Raw genomic sequence first — 20,328 nt, forward strand, 5'->3', positions numbered from 1 at the left:
GCGTCTCTGTGTCTCTATACTTTTTATTTTGTAACTCCACAGTGCCATGGACATTTTTTCTTGTCACTAACTATGGTTATATATCCTAGTTTATTAGCTGTGTCGTGTTCCATACTATATAATGATCCATTGCCTGTGACAGTCAAACATAACTGATCCCGTATTTCTCATTATTATTAAAAATGCAATGGGATTCCTGGGTGGCTCACTTGGTTAAGCATCTGACTCTTGATTTTGGCTCAGGTCATACTGTCAGGGTTGTGAGATCAAGCCCCACGTCAGACTGGGCATGGAGCCTGCTTAAGATTCTCTCCCTCACCCTCTGCCCTCCCTCCTCTAAAAAAAAGAAAGAAAGAAAAATGCTGTAATTAACTCCTCAAACATGTACCTTTCTGAAGATATCAAATTGCATCCTTAGAATAAATTCCTAGATACAGAATAAGAGGTATATACATTATACATTTTGCCACATGTTCTAAACCACCCTCTTAAGAAGTACTAGTTTTTACCACATGGGAGTTATTTTTCTTACACACAATTTGCAGCCATGGGCATTATTATTTTCATTCTCCTTTTTAAATATAACAGGTGAAAAGGGATATCTTAATAAGCTTTTGTTTTCTTTTCTCTCGTTATAAGCAAACTTGAACATCTGTTATATATATTTATTGGCCATTTGAACTTCTCTGTTTGTGAATAGCATCTTTATCTTTTGGTCCACTTTTCTATAGGTGGATTTATTTTTTCCTATCAATTTGTAAAAGCCAGGGATGCTTGGGTAGCTCAGGGGTTGAGCATCTCCCTTAGGCTCAGGGCATGATCCTGGTGTCCTGGGATTGAGTCCCACATCGGGCTCCTGCAGCAGGGGGCCTGCTTCTCCCTCTGCCTCTCTCTCTCTGTGCCTCTCACAAATAAATAAATAAAATCTTAAAAAAAAAACCCGTAAGAGCCATTTAAAAACTAGCAACATACTAATGCTGGTTTTTATTTCCCATTTTGGAAATTCCCGTTTACCTGAAGGCCCTTCCACAATTACAACTAGACCATGACAATGAGACATTGCTTCAACAGAGTGATAAACAGAGAGAAGACAAAAAATTCAAATTCTTGACTTTGACTTCCAAAATAGGCAACTTGATAATCTCGAAAGTCAAAACCTTTGACAGAAAAGAAAAATTATGTCCTAGTCCGTATTTGTCATATATGTTACCAAATTTTTCCTAGGTTGTAATTCACCTTTGAGCCCTTTGGGTTTTTGTTTTGGCTTAGTGTTGATTTCTTTGTTGCCTTATAGGTCTTTGATTTTGTTCCTTTGTCTTCTTGATTAGATTTGAAAGATTTCCTCAGCCCCCACATTATAAAAATATTCAACTATATTTTCTCCATTATTCTTTTTATTAAAGGGAGGGCGGACCAGAAGGAGAAGTGAATCTCAAGCAGGCCAGATGCAGAGCCCAAAGCATGGTTTGATCTCCCAACCCTAAGATCATGACCTGAGCTGAAATCAAGAGTCAGACCCTTAACCAACTGAGCCATTCAGGCACCCCAATATTCTCCATTTTTCTTATGGCTTCATTTCTTATAATAAAACTGATGCATCTAAATTCATTTAAGGGCAAGACTAAAAGGAGAAATCCAGCTATTTTTTTCCAAATGATCATCAGCTTTCCCAGCATGATTCATTAAATAGTTTACATTTTCCTTAATAGGTTTAATAACAACTTTATCATGAATTAAATTTATATATATACAAGAGTCTGTATCTGAATTCTACTTCATTAATCCATATCGCTACTAATACACCAGACTATTTTAACTGCTAAAGCTTCATAATATATTTTAATATGTGATTAATTATGTATCCCTTCATTAAAATTTATTTTTAAGAGGGACACTTGGGTGGCTCAGTTGTTGAGCATCTGCCTTCAGCTCAGGGCATGATCCTGGAGTCCCAGGATCGAGTCCCACATCAGGCTCCCTGTGAGGAGCCTGCTTCTCCCTCTGGCTATCTCTGTCTTCTCTCTGAGTCTCTTATGAATAAATAAATAAAATCTTTAAAAAATTATTTTAAGAAATTTTCTGGATATTCTTTCATATTTATTCTTTCAGATAAAACTCAATTTTGTCAGGATTTACCCACAATTTGTTTTCAACATTTTATTTATATTTAATGGAACTATAGATTATTTTTACACTATTGTGTCTTCTTCTTCAAAATAACTTACTAACATATGGAAATTAATAGCCCTCCTCTACACAAGCAATAACCAGTTAAAAGATGTAAATGAAGAAAAAAGCCTATTAGTAGGCTTTTAGCTACTACTTTGCCTATTAATAGCAGCAAAGAAGTTAAAATTCTTGAGAAAATTTACCTAGAAATATGCGAAGTCTGTATTAGAAAATCTTTAAAACACTCCTGAAAGACAATAAAGTAGAGCTGAATAAATAGAAAGCCATCTCTTGTTCTTGGAGTAATACTCAACATCTTAAAGATGTCGGTTGTGTTTAAGTCAATTTATAAATTTAATACAATATTTTGATAAAAATACCAACAAGCTTTTTAATGGAACTGGATTAGACAATTGATATTAAACTTCATGTGGAAAAATAAACATGTAAAAGTAGTCAGAAAAACACCAGAAAAGAAAAACCATGATGGAGGGAGTAGGGACTAACTCTACCAGATATTAAAATACTGTAAAATCTCTATGATGAAAATAATGTGGTATCGGTGTATAAACAGACCTGTCAAATTGGATAGAAATTCAAATAATGGACTTGAGAACATATTACTTTACTATCCGATAAAAATGGCCTCTCAAGTCTCAACAGCAAGAATGAACTTTATCATCAATGGGACTGGGACAACTATTTAACCATTTGAAAAAAAAGAATTAAATCCATACCTCAACACACACACACACACACACACACACACACACATCTCCGATTAGAATAGAGAACTCATTGTAAAAAATAAAGCTATCCAAGTTCTAGAAGAAAACATGGTTAAATTTTCATTAACTTGGCATAGCTATTTTCTAACTATAACTAAAACCCCAGAAGCAATTTTTAAAAGATTGGTAAATTTGACTCCATAAAAAATATCAACTTCATTGCAAAAAAAAAAAAAAAGACAACTGACAGAAAAAGTATTTGTAACACTTATCACAGATAAGAAGTTAATATCCCTACTATAAAAAAGAACTCTTAAAAACTGAGGAGATATTCTGTGTTCAAGTTTCTGTGCTAAGTTCCTGAGAGTCATGAAAGCAAAGAAGAGGGCACTCAACAGACTAGAAGGGGAGGGCTTCTTGGAGGAAGTGATGCCTAACCCAGTGAGTGAGCCAGAAGGCGAACAAAGGGAAGGTCAAGTCATAAGAGCTTGTCCTCCATCATACCAGTGAGATAGAGTCATTGTGGTGTCTTGAAAAACAGAGTGCTTAATTCTGCAGTAGATATAATCAAGACCAAAATACCTGATGGCTAACAGGGCATCACTACTTTTTTTTTTTAAGATTTTATTTATTTATTCATGAGAAACACAGAGAGAGAGAGAGGCAGAGACACAGACAGAGGGAGAAGCAGGCTCCATGCAGGGAGCCCGAAGCAGGACTCGATCCTGGGACTCCAGGATCACGTCCTGGTTGAAGGCTGGCGCTAAACCACTGAGCCACCCAGGGATCCCTGGCATCACTACTTTACAGTACAGGTTGGCCTCTTTCACTCTCCTTCTTTAGCTTCCATGACTGACTGACATTCTGCATAAGGGAGTGGATACATTCAATCAGGTTACAGTGAAGTCTGGCTCACAGGGGGCCATTTGGATTTTTACAATCAGATCATTCTGTGTTGATAATAAAGTTTCCCTCCTAAACTGTAATCCGATTCCCATATTTGGGAAGCACCTCAACAGAGTCCATTTCAGGGTATAAATGATCAGGTGCACATTTCAAATATATATATCATTCTTTCTGTAATGTACGTAACAGATTCCAGACAGTAATGACTGTTCAATATGAAAACCAGTAGTAGAATATAGAAATAGGCTAGCAGAGGAATGATGAGGGTCCAACTAGGGAAATTAGGATGGGGATGCAGAGGAGGGGCCAGAGATACCTGAAGTCACACTCCTCTTCCCAAATACAGAGAAATAACTTTTTTCATTATAAAGCTGAAGCCTGAAAATATCTTAATCTAGTATTAATATAATCAAGAAATCACATACATAATAAGACAGCTTTATAACTTTGTTTTTATTTGTTAATTCAGAATTTGAGCACTGGATTCATATTTTTCTACAAAAAAAAAGGGCAGCATTACTGATAATGTTCATTGAGGTAGAGTTTACCTGGTACCGTAACTATACAGACTTTGTATCAATCTTGTAACTATAACATGAAAACATGATCACAAAAGTGACAGAATTAAAATAATGATGAGATTTCTCATTATGAATGAGCCTTAGAAATCAAATTAGCAGAGTGCCTAGATGGCACACTCAGTTAAGCATTGGACTCTTCAATTCAGCTCAGGTCATGATCTTAGGGTCATGGTCATTGCATCAGGCTCTGCACTCAGCATGGAGTCTGGTTGAGATCCTTTATCTCCCTCTCCCTCTGCCCTGCCACCCTGCTCGCTCATGCTCTTCTCCCTCTCTCTCAAATAAATAAATAAATATTTTTAAAAGGAAATAAAATTATCCACTTTTCCAAAAATAACAGTACTTGTACAAAGGAGCTGAAAGAGCACCAAGCATTACAGAGAAAATAGAGCTTTTTTATGTTTGGTTTCTGTTAACTGTGCTGTTTTCCAAAAGGACTTTTCTTTTTTTTTTTTCTTACTCATTTCTTTTCCTTGGTTGTAAGCTCTCAACATTACATATCCCAATAAGCTTTAACTGCTTTATATTTAGACTACTTAAATCAGTTCCTTTAGTTCTTTTCAGGTGAGATTCTTTTTTCCCTTACACATATGCTGTTCTCAACCTACCTCACAACTGTGTGTGTGTGTGTGTGTGTGTGTACAAAGGTAAAGTTACATATATATACAAAAATATTATGTACAATATGTTTTGCGATGTAATTTCAGTTATTACATAATGTAGGCACATCACAAAAACACAAGACCTTCTTTTTTCCTGAATGTTTATCTAGTAGCTTAGGAAAGTGATCTCTGTAAACTTTATCACTTGTTATTGAGTTATAGAATCAACAGTAAGATTGAGATTGTGGTAGCATCACCTAACCTCAACAGTGAAAAACTGTCTCATGTGTAGGAGATGAGAGTCTGATTAAATCTGCAAAAGTTTTCCTTTTAGAAATGATGTATATTTTTAGAATTTAGATATCTGGTATTTTATGACTTGCTTGAGAATTGCTTAAAATCCTACACCACACAGGCCTTTAACTTTAAGAGTATTTGCCTCTTACCTAATACCATCTGGTGTAGATCAGCTTATTATATATAGCATCATCTCCAAAGAATTCTCTGCATTATTTATAAATATTATAATATGGGTTGTAATAAGTTATGAAAAAAATGCAAACACATCTGGAGGTCATTTAACAAAAATCAATAAACTCTTTATGATTTGAATTATTATTCATATGTTAATCTGATTGGCTCACTAAACATTTCCATTGTTTCACTAAACATTGCCAGTTTGCTCAAACATGCCTCAGAAGTCTACCAAAAGATTCAGTGACTACATAAAACACTAATTAAGTTTTTCATAACACTATTCCTTAGAAAGCTATAATCTTCTTGCATTGGTGAATCTTTATTCAGTCAACAGAAATGCGAACAAAGAAATTTTGGCAATAGAAATGCAAACGCTTGAAGCTACAGAGGCAAAAGGAAATACTGTGTATCATCTAGGTAGTCCATTTAAGAGAAACTGCTTATTAAAATTACTTTGCCCAGTTTTCTAAATCATTACTTCAAACTATAACGCCCCTTTGTCTATGCCAATATAAGTATCAGAGGGTCCCATAAAAGGAGTCCCTTGTACATTCTCAAACCACCAAAACCACAGTTATATATATTTATAATCCCAATGGACTCTCCCTTGTAAATTCCCATCGATTTCAGCAGATCACACCCATTCCCCAGAATACAGTCAGCTTTTCTCATCTACTCTAATGAGAGAAAACATTCTATTAATAAAGCAGATGGCAACCATTATAAATGTCTTATTAAATATTAAGTAGTGGGTGCTTTCTCTGAGCCAAGGAACAGTAATGGGCTATATCCATCATGTACACTGTACTGGCAAAGTCGCTCTTTTGGAGACTCTCACTAGAATTGAGTGGTTTGACATCTCACCCTAAAATACAGGAAGGTCACGGTTTCTGACAGCCTAGCTTGCACTAAGCACAGCATTAGACACATTATATGCATTATTATTTTACAAAAAAATTAACTGAGCTTCTTATAGGTCACAATAAATTATCTACTAACGAACATTATTTTAATGGATTTGGCAGATCAAAGCCCAAGCCTTTCCCAATTTACCACAATCTACACAACCTAACCTGAGGTATAAAACAGCAAAATGGAAAGGCATTCTAAATTAACTCACGTATCAACTCAAGTGTACAGAGAGAACATGGTTCTTTTGCTTTGAAGTTAATATGGTTTTTCTTCATCAGCCACCATCCTCTGGGTAGTAGGCAGAAAAATTACTAATGTCAAATCTGGTTTAAACCTTAGTGCAATCCAGTAATTTTAACTGTCCCCATAGGTAGCATCTAGTGGTCCCTCTAGAGCACACTTCCTCTACCAAAGAGAGTAAGACTCGGGTTCTGGATGGCTGGGCAAGTGGCACCCCCTCTACCCTACAATGGAGTGCTCCAAATTTGTTCTTTGATATGATAAATGGGGGGAAACATGATTTTTTAAACCTTTTCTCATTGATAGCTTGGCTTGCAAACTATGCGTTTTTTTTCCCCAGGATGTTATGTATTTACTCATGAGAGACACAGAGAGAGAGCCAGAAACATAGGCAGAGGGGGAAGCAGGCTCCCTGCAAAGAGCCTGATGCCGGATTCCATCCCAGGACCCCAGGATCATGCCCTGGGCCAAACGCAGATGCTCAACCACTAAGCCACCCAGGCATCCCATACAACCTATGGTCTTAAAGCAAATTTGAATTCAGGAGCTACATTTCTCCATACCTTCTCTCCATCTCCACCCCAAGTAAATGGATTCCTAAACCAGCCAGAGCTAAGTTTATGTATTCAGAAAAACAAAAGAGAAAAGCATATTAATAAATTTCAAACTAGGTTAGTTTTACCAATTATATAAACATAGGTGCATGCAGCTAGTCCAATAGAACCCTGATTTTGTGAAATTATTTTTTAATTAAAAATATGAATTTTTAACTATAAATATATTGTATATACTTTGGAAATAGACAATGATAAATTGTTGCAGATTTTTTTAAGATTTGATTTATTTATTCGTGTATTTGAGAGAGAAAAAACAAGCTGGGGAAGGTGCAGAGGGAAAGAGAATCTCAAGCAGACTCCAGTGCTGAGAATGGGTCTTGGGATCAAGCCCCACATCAGGCTCCACACTGAGACAACTAAGCCACCCAGACACACTACAGAATCTTTTAAAAGGGTTTTCCCCTTCAATTTTTTTAAGAGTTTATTTATTTATTTATTTGACAGAGAGAGAACCAGAGAGCACAAGCAGAGGAAATGGCAGAGGGAGAAGGAAAAGCAAGCTCCCCACTGAGCAGGGACTGTTAGAGGGCTCAATCCCGGGGTCTTGGGATCATGACCTGGGCCAAACTACAAGCGCTTAACCAACTGAGCCACCCAGGCACACACCTGCCTCAATTTTCTTTATTAAACTGTTTAAGTATTAAATTATGAATCAATTCACCAAAAAAGGATAAATATATATGTATATATTCATAATAATTTTCCTTCCACTTCATCCCCTAAGGCAACAGGAGTATGTTAACATCCTAGTCTGTATTTTTCCACACCTACACCCACACCCATACAAGCATATACAGACATGCAGACATATGAATATGGATTTTTGTATCATTATATAAATAATCTATATCTACAACTTGCTTTTCTCATTTAACAGTCATTAAAACCTAATTCTCAAATTGGTTAAAACAAAGTCCCATACAAATAGTAATGGGAACACTTTAAAATTTCATTTGACTCATTAATGAGGGAATCAGCAAAATGACAATATTGATTCAATTTGAATACAAGAAATTTGGACTTAAATGAACAGTGAAAAAAGAAATGCTATAAATAAGACTGCTAGATTAAATATAAAATTAGTCATTGTCCTACAGGGAAATAAAATCATAACCTTTGGGGTTATCTCCTTTACTATACAGGGAAAAAAAACTCATCACACCTTATTAGATTTCTACAAGTTAACCTTTAATTTTACCAAGTTGTAGAGTGCTTAGGGCCCTAATCAACTGTAAACAAGTCAAGCCAAATCTCTTTTCCTCAAGAGAGCTAGATGGCTCTCAAACTGGCTTGTTAGAAAATGCTGTAGCAGGATATTAATATCATGTAATCATCTTGTTTCACCCTATTTCCAAGTTTTGGAAATTTTTCCTGAACATAACAGATCATGTATATCCCTTTGGATTAATAGATATATACCTCCAATTCATTTCTTGATAACTGTATAGTCAATCCATAGTATAAATGGTCTGCAAATAATCCAAAAACATCCCTCATGATGGACATACAGGTTTTTTCCCAACCTTTTGACCACTACAAATAATGCTATGTATCTTTGTATATACCTTCTTTGATACTCATGCTTCTATTGTTAAAGCAGAGTCCCAAAAGCAGAGGCATCAAGATCAAAGAAAATACATATTTTAACTTAATAAACCTATTACCACACTCTTTTATGAGCTCTGACAGTTTTGTATGTAGTCCTGCGTATATTTTTATCCTAGTTAGGTCAAAATAATCCTAACAAGATTGAAAATGCTAATACCTACAAGCTGTGCCATTCTATGAAAAAATAACAAATGTCATGCCAAAAACGTAATGACAATGACTATTCAAAGTCTGAATCAAAAATAATAAAAAATAATAATATAAATATAATTTAAACATCTTTATTCGTTCAAAATAAAATGCTAACTTTTTTGTTACTTGCTTCCCTGGATGATCCTAAATCATTACATTTGGTACTATTTGCAGTATTGATTAAGTTTACATTTTACTAGTATATAATAACTACTTTGTGAGAGGCGCCTGGGTGGCTCAGTTGGTTGAGCATCTGACTTTTTATTTCAGCTCAGGTCATGGTCTCTGGGTTGTCAGACGGAGCCCCATATTGGGTGGAATCTATCTGAAATTCTCTCCCACTCCCTCTGCCCACCCCTGTGTGTTCTCTATCTTTCTCTCTTGCTAAAATAATAATAATAATAACAACAGCAACAACTACTTTGTTTCTTGTCTAGTTCAAGAAATTGCTAATGCAATCAGGTTGTTATTATTATTGTTTCCAAAACACTTGGATCCATAAACATTCAAAGGCAGAAACAATATCATATTTTAACTGGGCTTTTAAAGTTTAATATGAAATATTTGTTAATGTATAAAAGGTAGGAACAGCTTACATATCTGTCATTATGCTTAAATATATTATGAACTGATTAAATATATTATGGTACATCCGTATTCTATTATACTATGCAGTTATTCCTTCAATCATAACTTGTTATTTCTGCCTTTGTGCCAGGACTGTATCAGACACTGAGGGTATAAAAGTGCTGCAAAACAGACACAATTATAGTTGGGAGGACACCAGCAAGCCCACTAATGAATTTATACTTACAAAGAGATGAATAGTCTAAAAGAAACTGTTTTTAAAGGCCTATAACACAAAGGGACCCAATCTAGACTTGCCCTGAGAAGGTAATAATTGATCTGGGATCAGTTGGTAAAAGGGAAGGAAGAACTTTTCAGACAAAGGGATCAACATGTGCAAAGCCCCTGGAGAATGCAAATTGATAAAATAAACATATTATATTTCATTCTACCTTGGCCTAGGAGATATTTTTCTATACCTAGCAAAGAATGAAAGAAGGATGAAATTTCAAGTGGTTATAGAAAACTATACCGGTGCTTGGCATTTCCTTCTATATACCTAAGCCCTCTCAATAGCCTTGAGTCTTTTTCTTTAATGGATTGTGTCAGTTATTAAATAATTGTCTCTGCTCCAAAACTACCCTTCTATGTTCTGATTTGTGATACTAGTGTTGGTACTCTGCAAACCATGTGTCAGCTTTGCCAGCTGACGCCCTGTTAGGCTTTTTCTACAAGGGGGGGGCAGACTAGGGGAGGCTGCAAAGGTGAAGGAGGGAGAAGAGATGTGGTCCTTCCTAATTGTTTCCTATTGGCTTCCTGTCTTTTTTTTTAATTTAAATTCAATTTGCCAACATATAGTATAACACCCAGTGCTCATCCCATCAAATACCCTGCTTAGTACCTGTCACCCAGTTACCCCAACCCCCCAACCCACCTCCCCTTCAGCAAACCTTTGTTTGTTTCCCAGAGTTAGGAGTACCTCATGGTTTGTCTCCCTCTCTAATTTTTCCCCACTCCTAATTTTTCCCTCCTTTCCCTTATAATCCCTTTCACTATTTCTTATATTCCGCATATGAGTGAAACCATACTATGATTGTCCTTCTGAGTGACCTACACTCCAGTTCCATCCACATCAAAGCAAATGATAGTTATTTGTCCTTTCTGATGGCTGCATAATATTCCATTGTATATATAGACCACATCTTCTTTACCCATTCATCTGTTGAAGGACATTGTAGTTCCTTCCACAGTTTGCTATTGTGGACATTGCTGCTATGAGCATTGGGGTGCAGGTGTCCCAGCGTTTCACTACATCAGTATCTTTGGGGTAAATACTCATTAGTGCAATCCTGGACCATAGGGTAGTTCTATTTTAAATTTCTTGAGGAACCTCCACACTGTTTTCCAGAGTGGTTGCACCAGTTTGCGTTCCCACCAACAGTGCAAGAGGGTTCCCCTTTCTCCAGGCTTCCTGTCTTCTTGCTCTTCCCAACACCACCTCTTCACCCCAGCAGCAACATCCCCTTCCCATAGCAACAATTGAATCTGGTTGTAGCTTCTCCAGTATTTTCAGAACCAGCCTCAAGCATCTCTCAAAGGCTCCAGTACCAGCCAAGCAGTAGCCCCTCCACAGAGGTCTGAGTTTCAGGTCTTCAGGGCTCCTGCAAGTTTCTAAATTTTAATATTGCTAATCTTTAATAATCCCAATCCTTTGTTCTATATTATGCTAAATGCCACTGAATTATTCATTTTAAAATGACTACTTTTGCTGCACCTGGGTGGCTCAGTTGCCTAAGCATCTGGCTCTTGATCTCAGCTCAGGTCCTGATCTCAGAGTTGTGAGTTCAAGCCCTGCATTGGGCTCCATGCTGGACATGGAGACTACCTAAAATAAATAGGTAGGTAGGTAGGTAGGTAGGTAGGTAGGTAGGTAGATAGATAGGCAGATAGATAGATAGAGGCACATGGGTGGCTCAATTGGTTAAACCTCTGCCTTCAGCTCAGATCATGATCCCGGGGTCCCGGGATTGAGCCCCACATTGGGCTCCCTGCTGAGAGAGGGAGCTTCTTCCTTTCCCTCATCCCCTCCCCTCCACTCTTACATGCTCTGTCTCTCAAATAAATAAATAAAATATTTAAGTAAAAAATAAATATTAAAATAATTTTTTAAATAACTACTTTTATGTTATGACAATTTCACTTTAATAAAAACAAACAAATAACTGGTGTGGTTTCCGTGTCCACATGGGCCCTGACTGACAAATGGGCCTTCATCACACAAACAGCAGCCTTCAAGTTTGTTTTTACTGCCCTAGTCACATAGTCTCTCACCAGCCCTTGTTCTTGTCTATTTCTCTAGTTCCTGCAGTTCAGGAGATGGTTGATTGTCAGAGGAAACCCTGTCCTGGCCGGTGCTGTCCAGTACTGTAGCCACCAGCCACGCATGGCTATTTAAATTTAAATTTACTTAAATAATTCAGTTCCACTGACACTTTTCAAGTGCTCATTACCCACAGTGGTTAGTGGCTACAGTAGTGCACAGAACATTTCCATCATCACGGAAAGTTCTAATGCACAGTGTTGGTCTGCACCTCTTCAAGGCTCTTTCCAAAGTACTTTGTGGCTGTTCATAAGCTGGTAGTTCCTTGGAGCCTAAATGAGAAAAGTCAGGGAAGAGGAAGTTGGGTCAGGGACATATTTCTTTGCAGCTTTCACCACTTCACTCTGCCCTTTCTTCAACCCATCAGCTCTGCTCCCATCCACTGCTCTCCCTGAATACACATCAGCAATGCCTGCATATGTAAGTCTACATTTATTTTGATTACATATTAATTTGACCTGTAAAATTGTACACTCCTCCAGGCCAGAGTTTTGTGGGGTTTTTTCATATACCTTCCCCACTCGCAGTGGTATATTCCTTAAGCACTCTCATTGAACATCTGAAGAGGCTAGCTCTGGTTTGGGGGACTAATTCCAAACTGACAAACTGAAAATTCTGCCAACACAGTGGTAACACCCTGCCTAAATAAACAGAAGTCATTTGCAATACTCTACTCCTATGATTTCTTCTGGTTTTGATTTTTTTTTAATGAGTGTACCACTTCAAAAACATTCCTAGTGTGGCTCAGCCCAAATAACTCCAGAAAGAGATGGTAGCTTTCCTCTGTGAAAATCAGCCCAACATTAAATCCTTTATTGTTCTTGGGTCACAGATCAGATCCAAGATCAACCCAGAGTGACGCAAGACAGAGATACAAGCCAAATACAATGCCTTTCCCTCAAGACTTCTTCTTGAGGGTGCTTCCTATGTTTAAAGGATAAACTGAGGCGTATTAAAAATTTTAGGAGTTGAACGAAAATTGATTGAAAGAGGGCAGCACCAAAGCAGAAGTGGTTAGGAGCACTCCAAGGCCAGGAAAGACTTTTATAGAGAAATGGCAGAAACAAAGTAAGGAAATTATTCACTGGCCATAGCTTAAAGCCTAGTTGGTTGTTTGTGATTGGTTTTCCTTATGTTTCAATTTCATGACTTGGGTATTTACAGTTTTAGATTTCTGTTTGCTTACGTAGGCCAACATGGTATTAGAGCCCCTCAGTTCAATGGCCTCATTGTCTAGTTAATTTACAATATTTTTGTTGTGTGGCTTTCAGGGAAGACCCCTGAATATCTAAATGGAGGGGTAACTGGTAGTAGTCTTAAATGACTTTTTGTTAACTCTCATCAGATTTTGAGATATTAGTCTGTAGGTTACAACTTCCTCAATGTTTATGAAAACTGAATAGGAGTTTGAGGAAAATTTGTGCTTTGTGTAGTTTACAGGCAGTGTTTGCAGGCATAAATCTGTATCGAGCTAATAAAGAGTATTTTCTTCCTATTTTATTACATGTATGATATTATCATTCTACATTGAAAGTGGGAATGATCAAGAGTCATGAATGCTTTGGCAAGCAGCTCGGCCTTGCTAACTGCAGGAATAATAAAAGAGAACATTAAGAAAGAAAATAGTTAGAGATGCTTGGGTTCCTCAGTCAGTTCAGCACCCACTCTTGATTGTGGCTCAGGTCACGATCTCAGGGTGGTGAGAATGAGCCCCAAGTCAGCTCTGTGCTCAGTGCAGAGTCTGCTTCAGATTCTCTCTCCTCCCTCTCCCTCTGCCCTTCACTCACTCACACACACTCTCCCAAAAGAAAGAAAACCTTAAAAAAAAAGAAAAGAAAGAAAGAAAGTAGGTAAACACAGAAAGCTTAATTGATATAAGGCCTTGAATATCCAATAAAGATATCCATGTAGGTGTGTGAGCCTATTATCATGGGCACTGTCACCCTCCCATCTCTTACTTCTACTTCCTCTACTATTTTCTCCCTCCAAGCTTACAGCAACTACTTCCCTCTCTCTCCAAGTTGTATCCGGCCAATCTTCTGAGTGGTTGACACATACAGGAACCCACTTTAAAGTCCAGAGCAGACAAATAATACAAAGTGGTGGAAGCCACCAGTGCCTTTCCCATTTCCCCTAGGACAGGTCTTTATCAGTTCTGTGCCCACCACCTGACCTCCAGTGGTAGCACCTGCATCTCTTTTCTTGAGGGCTTTCTCACACAGAAGGAAGTATCAGGGAATTAACACCCTCTAGAAGAGCTCTTTATCCAATGATGGATGACAGTTGGTTTATAAATATTCTCTTGTCCCCTGGGTGAGATCACTGTGAAATGTATGTTCTACACTGGCTCCTAGCATTTTCTAGTGGGATGGCGCCCTAGTTTTCCAGGGTGGTAACTTGCCTTTATTGGCTGCCTTCCCTTGTATTTCACAACCTCACATCCATACTGATGTTTACTGAGATCATCTCCCAAATAAACTACTTACACTCAGATCTTTGTTTCAAGCACTGCCACTTAGAGACATATGACAGTAATACGTTATTGTTCAGCATATGCCACGTGAGACAACCTGTTCTAAGAGCTTTTTACATATTCATTGGCTAGGGTAGATACTATCATCATTATGCTCAGTATAGAGATGGGGAAACTGAAAAAAAAAAGAGAGATGGGGACACTGGAGCACAGACATAGGGAGCCTTGCAGCTCTGTCTGGTCTTTAGAATATTTTTTTTAAGATTTTATTTATTCATGAGAGAGAGAGAGAGAGAGAGAGAGAGAGAGAGAGAGATAGGCAGAGGCAGAGGCAGAGGCAGAGGGAGAAGCAGGCTCCATGCAGGGAGCCTGATGCAGGACTCGATAATGGGACTCCAGGATCACGCCCTGGGCCAAAGGCAGGCGCCAAACCGCTGAGCCACCGAGGGATCCCCCTTTTAGAATATTCTTTTCTGGGAGCCCTACACTACCATGTTAGAAGTCTGACCAGCCTGAGGCTGCCACACTGGAGAGGCCGCAAGTAGGTGCTCCAGTTGATACTGTCAGATGATCATGACTTTTCAGCCATCCCTAAGAAGACTCCAAACATCTGGGACAGTCCAAACCTCTGGTATACCAGTCTGTCTGAGGTGCAGGCAATATAGAGGTTCATTATATGTACAGCATTTTAAAAGAATAATAAAACAAAAAGCTTATCTGCTTTTTATTATCCCTGTGAACTAGCAATTCTAAATGATGTCAGTAATAAAATATGACTACCTGAAGACATCTTTAGTTGCCTTAATTTCTAAACACTTGCTAGGGATACTGTTTAGTTTTAATAATATGCATATAAACTTCAAATTAGCATATTAGTGTTACTTATCTTTTAACAAACATTATATTCTACATGGGAGCTAATGTGGAGAACTCTCAATTATCCAGTCAACCCCCAGCACACCCAATCTCAGCAAAGCATGACGATTTCAAGCTCTCTAAAAGAACCCAGTTCTTCCCTACCATGTGTTTCCTCCCTGCATGTCTCCTTTACTACTCACAGAGAACATTTCATTTCTGACCTTTCTGGTCACCAAATGTGTGGAGGTTTTTCCCCACAACAAGCAACTCTCTGTGACACCAGCTGAGTGTCCTACAATTTAACTCATATGCAACTCTATCTACCTGAAGAGTATCAGATCCAGGTTAAGGGCTCAATATTTATAAAGGATATAGATAAACAGCCACATGAAGAGATATATAGGACAAGAGCTAGGAGGGTCCCAAGTGCAGGAGCTTCTGTCCCCATGGAATCTGGGTACATCACCCTCCTGGTGGAGATGTGCTCACCAGCCTGGAAGCTCTCCAAACTCCCTACTGCTGGGATTTAATGAAGGCTTCCTCAGGTAGGCGCAGTCATTGAGTAAGTTCATTTATAACTCCCCTCTCTGGAGGATGGTGGGCGAGGGTGAAAATTCCAAGCTTCTATTCATAGCTTGGTCTTTCTTGACCACCCCCCATCCAGGAGGCCACCCAGAGTCTGCTCAATAGAACATTATGATCATAAGTTTACTTTCAGATATGTTTTATTACAGACATCATTGGAATATTCCATTGGAAGAAACAACAGTAAATGTTAGCAGAGAGAACTGAAGATTCAGGTTTTAAAATGATTAGAACTTGGCATGTGTTTTACTCAGTGATAAAGACTGCATAAAAATTTTAATTAAATGGCTCCTCATTAACTGGAAGTTCAACATAAGCATCAGGCACAACTGGATCCAGACACTCAAAGGACAGGAGGGTAGCTGTTATTTTCTCTTCCTTCGAGTTGCTTTTTTTCTTGTGTTAGTTTCATTCTCAGGTAGGCCCTGTCCTCTTCCTGTGGCAGCACCGATTGCCATAAACAGGTCCTAGGTCATGTCATTCAGAGTCCACACACAGTGGCTGGGAGAGTATGCACTCAATAAGTATTTGTTGAATGATTGAATCTCATTTTATAACCCCAGATTTTAAAAAGTGACCCTCCCTCCCGCAGCATGCACATAAAAATCCCAAATGGAGTCTAAGTCATCCTGCTTTCACAATGTGTCCATATCTAGACCAATAACGATGTTCAAAAAGATAAACTTTTCTAATCCATTTAGGTACCAACGATGAAATCTCCACTATCACCCTTTGGCATAGGAAAGGGGAAGTTCTTATAAAGAAGTCTGCCTAACAGGCAAAATGATGAGAGATATTTCTTTCCTGCAGTGTGAAAAAGAGAAAAATGTAGTGGCTCCAAAAATAGTGTTAGAAGAATACTCACAATAAAAGGCTAGTAAAAGAAAAGTTCAAAAAGTAGAGACTAAATCAGGAGTATGTAATATTCTAGGAAGTAAGGGATAGAAATGCTATCAATAAGCACAGAGAACTTCAACAAAACCTAACCTGGCACAAAAAGAAGGAAAAGAACCTAGAATGGATCCCCAAATACTGTGACTTGCTAAAGATTTTTAGAAATATGAATGAACATCTACTGTGTGCCAAGTTTGTGCTAGGAACTGGAAATATATTGGTATCTTCACACAATTTAGAGTCTCTTTGGGAATATACAGAAGCAACCTGGCAGATACAAAACAAGAACTTTGTCTATAGAAAGCCTTTGTGGCAAGAAGCATATCATCCCCACCGTGCCTACAGTGTACTCTTTCAGATGTTTACCCTTGACTCTATGGTGCTTATGAATCAATAATTTAATCAATAAATAAAAGAGTGGTTGAAAAGAGAAATTTTAAAAAATAAGTGTCACATTATACTTCTACTAGTGTAAACTGCCCTTAATTGCTACTGATGACCATATGCCACAAACATGGAGAGTGGCTTGCAAACTGTTTTTTATCAACTCCATGGTCCAAAGGTTATGCTTAGATTCAGTCATATTTTATCCCAAAATGTGATAGGGTTCCCCCAAAGATGTACTACAGTATTTTAATTCTAACCAGTGTGAGGTTCTCTGAGTATTAGAATTCACTTAGCATGGTTAGTAAGTTGCCTCTGAGGTATCAAAGACCTAAATAAATGGAGAGAAGAACTGTGTCCGTGGATTATAAGAGTCAAAACGGTAAAAATGTCAATTCTCTCCGAACAGATCTATAGATATAATGCAAATTCTATCAAAATCCCGGTAAGATTTTACACACATAGATAAGCTGATTCTAAAATTTCTATGGAAAGCCTCAGAGCGCAAACTAGCTAAAACAGTTTTCTAAAGTCAGAAGAATCACTGTACCCAATGATAAAGTTTTCTATGTAGCTATAATCACTGTGGTATTGGCAGAGACAAAGATATGTAAATCAATAGAATTAGACTAGACAACCCAGAAATAGACCCATACAAATACATACAGCTTATTTTTGACAAAAGTGCAAAAGTAACTTAGCAGAGAAAGGATAGCCTTTTAAAGAAATGGTGCTGAAGCAATTAGACATCCACAGGCCAAAGAGGGAAGTTAGACCTAACTCACACCTTACACAAAAATTAACCCAAAATGGATCACACACTTACATGTAAAACCTAAAATATAACATTTAGAAGATAAAAACAAGGAGAAAATCTTTATGACCTAGGGTGAGGAAGAATTTTTAGACTTGACCTCAAATGCACAATCCATAAAAGGGTAAATTGGGCTCCATCACAACTGAAAACCTTTGCTCAGCAGAGGACCATGTGAAAAAGATGTAAAGACATCTTTTTTTATAAGCCGGGAGGAAATATTTGTAAGCCACATAGCTGAAAAAGAAATAGTACGTAGAATATATGAAGAACTCTCAGAACTCAATGATATATAAAAAACCCAATTGGAAAATGGGCAAAAGGCGTTTCACTGAAGAGGATATGCAGAAGGATAATAAGCACTTGAGAAAGTCAATATCATCAGCCATTAGAGAAATGCAAGTTAAAACCACATTAAGATAGTACTACAGTTATCAGAATGGCAAAAATAAGAAACAGCGACAACGCTAAATGTTGGCAAGGATTAGTAGGAATTAGATCACTCCTACAGCACTGGGGGAACACAAAATGGTATAGACACTCTGGGAAACAGGGAGTTTCCCTGTTGCATATCTTATAAAATTAGATATGCAACTACCACATGACACGGCACTTGCACTCATAAGAAAGAATGAAGTATTAAAACGGGGAACAGGGGGGTCCCTGGTGGCTCAGTGGTTTAGTGCCTGCCTTCGGCCCAGGGTGTGATCCTGGAGTCCCGGGATCGAGTCTCACATCAGACTCCCTGCATGAAGTTTGCTTCTCCCTCTGCCTGTGTCTCTGCCTCTCTGTGTGTCTCTCATGAATAAATAAAAATCTTAAAAATAAATAAAATATGCAATAGATGAATCTCCAAGGAATTATACTGAGTAAAACAGTTAACTTCCAAAGATTACTTAGTGTATGATCCAATTTATTTAACTTTCTTGTGATGACAAAATTTTAGAAACGGAGAACAGATTTGTGGTTGCCAAAGGTGGGGAACGGGGAAGGAGGTTGTTCTAAAAGGGCAACACAAGGGATCCCTGTGGTGATGTAACGATTTTTTGTCCTATTTTTATGTCTGGTGTGGTTACACAAACTTACAGATGTGACAATAAATTGAATAAAACTAAGCACACATAAATATGAATAAGATGAGATCTGTGGATCACTTGTAATATTATACTATAGTTTTGCAAGATGTTGCCATTAGGCAAGACTGGGAAAAGGATACATAGCATCTCTCTGCATTATTTCTTTCCACTGCCTCTGAAGCTACAGTTATCTCAAAATAAGAAGCTTCATTTTTTAAAAAAAAAAATCATCTCTGGATTTTAGTCATCAAAATGATGCAATCTACAGATACTCTTAACCCATAAGAGCTCCCAGGAACTCGGGACAAGGATCCCAGTCTCATTAACTTTGCCCAGTTCCCGACTGCTACATTATGCAGCATTATATTATATGATTACAATCAAAAGCATTAGAATCCCCTCGGTTGGACTGCAGGCGGCTGAGCAAAAATCATGAGGAACAGGAGGGCCAACAAGAAAGTAACAGCCCCTCATAAGAGAAGCCTGTGTTCTCAGCCTTACAAATGGTCTACAAGCAAAGTCGAAAATTAAGTCAGAATAGGTCACTGTCTGCAGATGGACAATAGCTGGTTCATAGAAGAAACCAACACAGAAGAAAAGAATCAGGTGGGGTGTGCCATTGACCATAACAAAAAGTCAACACTGGTGTGAACCTGGGCAAGGAAGCCCAAGCAGCTCATGTGAATGCAAAGAATGAAGGAGAGGCCTGCTGTCTCTAAAGAAAATACCACAGTTCCCTCTCTAGAACAATGCCAATAAAAACTATTTTACAGATAAAGAAACCTAAGGGCTGATGTGGGAAGTGAATTGCCAACATCTCGGAGTTAGGAAGTGACAAAGCCAGGATTCAAAAACCAAGCTCTCCCTTCCCAAGGCCTGTATCCCCTCCAAGGGCAGCCACACGGCTGCTACAGCTTAGACGGACTTTGGCTAATAGCCGTGCAGAACATTTCAACTGGCAGAGGAAGAGCTGCGTGATTCCACTGAACATTCTCACCTTTCATCATGTGGATTTTGGATATTACTTGGAGAGATAAACCTTTGAGTTCATATGTAGTAAAAGTATATTACATATGAATATTTCATTTCATTAATAACTTATTAGATGCTTTCAAGTACACTTGATCCTCGCACGATCCTATAAAACAGGTAGGACTGGATTTCTTATAACCATTTATTAAAATGAGAAAAATGAGGCTCCGTGAGACTAAGTGACTTGCCAAAGATGACATAGTTTTATATTAGAGGTGGAACTGGAACAAGAA

This window comes from Nyctereutes procyonoides, unplaced genomic scaffold (genome assembly GCF_905146905.1).
Source record: "Nyctereutes procyonoides isolate TBG_1078 unplaced genomic scaffold, NYPRO_anot_genome, whole genome shotgun sequence".
Lineage (NCBI taxonomy): Eukaryota > Metazoa > Chordata > Mammalia > Carnivora > Canidae > Nyctereutes > Nyctereutes procyonoides.